Source organism: Dermochelys coriacea, chromosome 7 (assembly GCF_009764565.3).
Source record: "Dermochelys coriacea isolate rDerCor1 chromosome 7, rDerCor1.pri.v4, whole genome shotgun sequence".
NCBI classification, from domain to species: domain Eukaryota; kingdom Metazoa; phylum Chordata; order Testudines; family Dermochelyidae; genus Dermochelys; species Dermochelys coriacea.
Window position 1 is genome coordinate 884,036 of NC_050074.1, and position 6,739 is coordinate 890,774.

The following is a 6,739-nucleotide window of genomic DNA, read 5'->3' on the forward strand; positions in this document are numbered from 1 at the left end:
GGGCTGGGGAAGAGGAGAGAGCCCCAGAGTGGGGGTCTAAGGTCTCTACCCCCCAGAAGGGCCTGACTAAGGGGTCCTGTTCATGCCTACAAGCTCTGGGTTGGATTGTGTTCCTGTCGTCTCTAATACTGGCCAGCCAAGAGTCACGGTGAATGTGAATCGCAGGAAAGAAGGGTACAGGACCCTGACTCCCCCACACTTCGTAACAATTTCTCATCCCAATCTTTACCTGTCTCCTGTACCACCTTTCGTAGAGCCTTCTGAATTGTTTGATTCATTCTCTCTACATGCATCTAATGAAGTGAGCTGTAGCTCACGAAAGCTTATGCTCAAATAAATTTGTTAGTCTCTAAGGTGCCACAAGTACTCCTATTCTCTCTTCTGATCCTGATGATTGAGGATGGTAAGGAATGTGTAACTGCTGCTTTATTCCTAAAGCTTTCAATAAGCTTTTCACTACTTCCCCCACAAAATGTGGTCCATTATCCAAATCAATTACTCTCGGAGTTCCATACCTGTTAAAAACAACTTCCCACAGTTTCTTAGTGGTTGTCTCTGCAGTGTGGTTCCAGGTAGGAATCACCTCCACCCATCCAGAAAAAAGAATCCACCACCATCAGTAAACACTGATTTCCTCTGGAAGTTTTCGGCAACATATTGATATAGTAATTTGTATCCTACTCCATGGCCCTACAATTCTCTGTTGTAACAATGGCCCCGCACTAGGTGTTTTATTGCTGTTTGTCACACATTTTATACAATTTTTAACAAATCTGTCTACATCTTCCCATATTCTAGGCCAAATTCTAATTTGTTTTATCTTAAAAAGCATATTTTCTATTCCTTGATGTGCCATGGAGTGGCAGACATTAATCATTTCTTCCCTTTGCATTTTTTTTCCGGGTACCCACTTTACCTCTCCTGTCCTTTTTTTTTTTTTTTGTTCACTGCATACAAGGAACCTATTCCTACCCCCCATTCTCTGTTCCCAATAGCAGCAGGCTCGGAATAGATGGTGTTCTCCTGGAATTTGGTGTATCACTTAAGCTCCCACCTTGAGTAGACCATGCTTTCTAGGCAGATCATAGAATGCGTTGACTTTTGCTGCTGCTATGTGTTAACCCTTCTTGTACAACATCCATCAAAACAATGGTAATAAGAAGACAAACAACAACAAAACACACAAAATAATTTTTGTCACAACAGTAGATCCGTGGTCTTCTAGGTTGTTCTGTTGGCACCAGCTTGCCTGTAGTGTTTGAAAACCAAAATAAACTTTTCCTAGCCCCACCCCTCGTGGGGACAGATTATTGCTTAAAAATATCTCTCTCTTTTACAAATCTCCTTGCTGATTGCAAGAAAAACAGAGAAATTATCTCCATACTTTCCTGTGATTTTTTCTATAGACAGGACAGATTTTAGTGGCTTTTACCCTTAAAGAAAAGGTGAATTATCCCATCGTTCATTTATGAAATTCATGAGGTGGTGTACCTCAGTTTCCCTTCTTGTACAGCAGACCAGGTTTGTAATGGCTTCTCTGCTGTGCCAAGCTTTACATTTATTCACAGGTAATAACTGAGAGTATTACTATGAGATCTTTGTTTTTTTCCACCAAATGCATCCGATGAAGTGAGTTGTAGCTCACGAAAGCTTATGCTCTAATAAATTTGTTAGTCTCTAAGGTGCCACAAGTACTCCTTTTCTTTTTGCGAATACAGACTAACACGGCTGCTACTATGAAATATGAGATCTTTGAACATAAGATTTATTTTCAATTACCATTTTTAGCATGCTTAACATTTCCCCCCCCCCCCCAAATTACACACATTATACATTGTTACAAGGTTACTCACTCGCATTTATTTCAAGGTTTAACATTGTGATAGTCTGATTACTTAGAGCCACTTCAAGGCTCCTGTTTCTGACATTGCTTCTTTTGTACATTTCACTCCTGCTCTTGCTTCAGAGGTACATTGTCTGTCTTTTAACTTTTTGTGCCCCTCCTGCAGTACTTAGCTGCTATCTATTACAAAAAAACAAACAAATAAAAGGGATCCAGAATCTCTCTCCATTTTCCCAGTTGTGGCTGTCCCTGCCATAGCCATATTCTTTGGTCCTCATTTTAAAAGATATTAAACTTTATAAACACATCGAAGTACCCAAAGGGTTAAATGCTTAAAACCAAAGCCACATCACACTATCTGGCCCTGTCTGGCAAAAGGGTCTGGCAATGTTGCAACTTTGGATGCAAGGTTCAAATGGAGCTTTAGTGGCATTATTTTTTTATTTAAAAACAAAACAAACCCAATTTATCTTAAACCTACAAACAGGATTTTACGAACCATGAGTGTTGGTTTAGGTCCTTAAAACCTTACATAAATTACACAAATATATTTACATACACAAATTCTTTTTTGCCTACTATCCCTTGCAATGCTTTAATTATTTTTGTATAATACGGCACCAGATTACATTTCCATCTTGTATAATCAAAGGCAGTCAAGTTAAGTTCCAATAAAAACCCTGTATATACACACACACACACACACACACAAACCTATCCATATATATATATATATATATATATATATATATATATATATATATGTATGTCACGGAGTGTGGGGCAGTCCGGGTCCTGCACCCCCTCTTCCTGCGATTCACCGTGACTCTCAGCCAGCCAGTAAAACGGAAGGTTTATTGGACGACAGGAACACAGTCCCAAACAGAGTTTGTAGGTACAACCAGGACCCCTCAGACAGGTCCTTCTGGGGGGGCAGGGAACTTAGATCCCAGACTTGGGGTCCCCTCCGTTTCCCCAGTCCACTCCCATCTCAAAACCCCCTCCAGCTGACTCACGCAGCCTCCCCCCCCCCCCCTCCAGCCTTTGTCCAGTTTCCTGGGCAAAAGGTGTCACCACGCTCCCAACCCCCCTCCTGGCCCTGGTTACAGGCTCAGGTATCGTCCCTCAAGAGAAGTCATACCCTGCTATCCCATCCCCAATGCCGACAGTCCCAGTAAAACTCCCCTGTGACATTTCCAGGTCAATCTGCCCCACTCCCTGCTCTGTCACAATATATATATACATATCTAGTGATTTTGATTACAAATTATTTCTGTGGGAAAAAGGCCCATTTCCCTTCAGAATAGTTTTAAAGACTTCTGGGGATAACACATCGTGGTAGCAGTAGCCACTCTACCTGATCCCCTTGTATAATTTGTTTAACTATCACGGTTCCACTCAATGTGACTGTACCTCACATATATTTATATTGACATAACTGGGTTTTATTATTAAACCAATAATCAATCATCATCATCATAAAATAATAATAATAAATAATCAATTCCCTTTTTATAACACAACTGTTACTTTTTAACATTTTCACAACTCCTAAGTGTTTACTTCCCTACAAAGTCTGCAGTATTAATTTTTTCCAAAGCTACTTGTAACTCTTCACTTATTTGAAATCCCTTACTTCGGCATTCAGTTCTTTAAGGTGCAGTACAGCTGCCTTACCCTGGGCTTTTTTTTTTGCTTTTGTTTGCAACTCAGTTGAATTGCAGAAGTGTCATTCTCTGTTGCAGGTTTCAGAGTAGCAGCCGTGTTAGTCTGTATTCTCAAAAAGAAAAGGAGTACTTGTGGCACCTTAGAGACTAACAAATTTATTAGAGCATAAGCTTTCGTGAGCTACAGCTCACTTCAAATGCATCCGATGAAGTGAGCTGTAGCTCACGAAAGCTTATGCTCTAATAAATTTGTTAGTCTCTAAGGTGCCACAAGTACTCCTTTTCTCTGTTGCAGTTAATTGTTTCTGAGCAACTTCACAGGTTAACCTATTCACTCTCCCTTTTTCACTTCAAAACCTTTTTTTTTCTTTTCTTCACTCCGAGCAAGTCACAGCTCCTGTCTCTTAAGATGGTCTATTAACTTTGTTTTTGCCTTAAGTGCCTCCTTTCCTTCACCCTCTCCCCTGGCTCTTGTCACACAGCCAGAGAGCAGAAGACCAGAAGTCCAAAGTGTAGGCAAAATGATGTTTTTTGGGGTTAAGTCCAAGCAAACATATTCATAGCGCTACACATGGGCAGAGTCTGTTTCCCAATATTCCCTTCCCAGCTGATGCTGCAGAGCCTTGCCCATGTCCCCATTCCATCCTTCTCCTTTCCAATTCTCTAGTTTGTTTTCCCAGCTGTTCCAAATGAGTCTGCATTACTTGTGCTTGCCTCACTTCCTTCTCTAAAATTTCCTGGCAGATTTTAAAACGTTCTTGCAGGGTCTGTAGCCCTGCACAGGCCTCCCCCTTGTATTCAATTACCTTTTTCGTACCCCACCACAACAACCATATCACAGCTGCCTGCTTCTTGCTGGCATTAGGCTTGTATAGGTGTACATACTTTTCCAACATGTTTTCTAATGTATCAATTATCACATCAGTTTCCACTGCACCCTCCATCCAAGGGCAGGTCCCAAATGCAATAATCTCCTTCCCTAACATAGAAGGGGCTTTAACTTTAATCCGTTGGGGTGTCTCCTCTACCCCTTTACTCTTTTTAAACATTATCTCAATAAGCTCACACAGTATCTCCCCGCATGCACTCACTTATACTTAATATAGCACTTTCCCAAAACTCCACGCAGTATCTCCCCATGCGTACTTTTAGTCTCACAAATCCCACAAATAAGGAGTCACTCTTTAGACTCCCCCAACACTGTCAGACCCTGTCTCACAATCCGGCACTCCTTATATCTCTCCTTCCTCACCTGCAATTCTCCACCAAATGCGAGAGGTAGCGGGATCGATGCTCGCATTCTCCACCAAATGTTAGGCTCTGATAGAGGCCTCCCTACGGGATGGGGGAGCAGGCAGATACCGGACACAGTGTTGGTATATAATACTCTAAATATTTTTATTATTACAATAGAAACCCCACTCAGTCCACATTCACACTCCTTTCATATTACACCAGAGTCTGATGATCTGAAGGAAATCCTGATGGCCAGCTGAAATTCAGTCTGATCACAAGGTGTGGGGAGCCGCACAGTACACGCCTCTTTTTCAGCGCTCTGGGTTGGAGTCTGACTTCAACTTCAGCTATAGCAAGCAACCTTTTTTATAGACCAGACCATCACGTGATTAGCTCTTTGTCTGTTTACTAAGCCTTTCATTCATAACTCCAGGAGAGCAATTCTGGGAAGGCCGCCATAATACAAGACATTCCATTTCCTCTTATGGACATGACAAAGTTTGTTTTGCACAGACAATTCTTGACTGCTCATAACCTTAAATCTTTGCTTCAGTTGCCAACACTCAACTCACATACTCATGTCAAGCATACAGCATTTATACTAGCCCCATATGGCCTATAGCATATTACAACATATACATCACAACACATGCTCCTCCTCCTTCTTGCTGTTCATGGCAGGGCCCTGGGACTTGGGCTCCCAGTGGTCTCTGGGGTGGCGGAGGGAGCTCTGCTGAGGATGGCGTGCTTGGCACCTGATCGCTTGTTGGCCTCCCCGGCCTTCTGCTCTGCCTGCTGCAGTTCCTTGGCTGTCACGCAGCACTGCTGGTTGCCCTGGCGTGCCCCTGCTTCTGCATCCCCCGTGCAATCTGCTCCTAGATGTCAACGCTTCTACAGCTGGTTGGAGCTGCCTCTCCCCTGGGGCCAGGAGACCGTGGCTGGAGCATGGAGCTGAGAGGGTCATCTGGGAAGTTGTGCACATCACTGGAGAGCAGATAGAGGTGCTCTCGCCAAGTGGGACAACCAGGAAAAGGGGCTTTGGGGGAGGGGGCTCCCTGGGCAGTGGCGATCACAGTTGTGACCAGAGTAGTCAGCGTGGGGCATTGTGGGACAGCTGCTGGAGGCCTGTCAGAGTTGACATAGGTAACGCAGTGTCAGCACTTGCGCTACGTCAGCCTTGGTGCATCGAGTGTGGCTCAGCACCATTCGGGAGCTGCAGTTATTCTGGCGGCGTAACGGGGCCCTTCCATCAGGGGTGGGGGGGACGGCAAGTTTCAGTGTAGACACTTGCACGTCTAGGGCAATGCATGGCAGTGCACGTTGCTCTGCGTTGCACAGAGCAGGACAGACCGGAGAGAGCCAAAGAGGCTCCTCAATTGCACTGATAATACAGTGGCTGTAGATAATCGCTGCGGTTCCACTGGCTCCTGGAACCTCTGACGTGGGACCTCAGCGATACCTCACCAAGCACCACTCTCTCCTACACCGACTCAGCGGTGGAGGGAGACCGGTCACAAGATCAGCGGCGTGAGTGCGAGATGACTTGGTCCAATGCCGTTGTTCTGGGGGCCTGTGGCTGCATGGAGGGTTGGGCCTCAGTGCTCGAAGGGCTCGCACGGCACTGCTGTGCAGGAAGGCAGGTACACGGGGAGCCACTGGCAGTGGGACTCGGGTACTGGCCTCTCCCTGCCCCTCACTAACACAGCTTTGGTAGCACTACACAGCTTTGGGGTACCTCTAAAAATGGTGGGAGGGTTGCTAGGACAGAAAAATACCACAGGGGTACATCCGCTTGAGTCTCTTGTTTAGTGCCTGAGTCTGAAACTTATGATAGTTTAAAAGCACAAAGGCCACATGCCTCCTCCAGTCCCTTCCCCCCCAGCCTGGGAGATGGAGTTATAGCGAGAGGGGCTGCAGGAAGTGAGGGCTCAGCATGACAGGGAGGTTGCAATTATCCCAAACCAAGCATTACAAATGACTCTGCTTATTACGA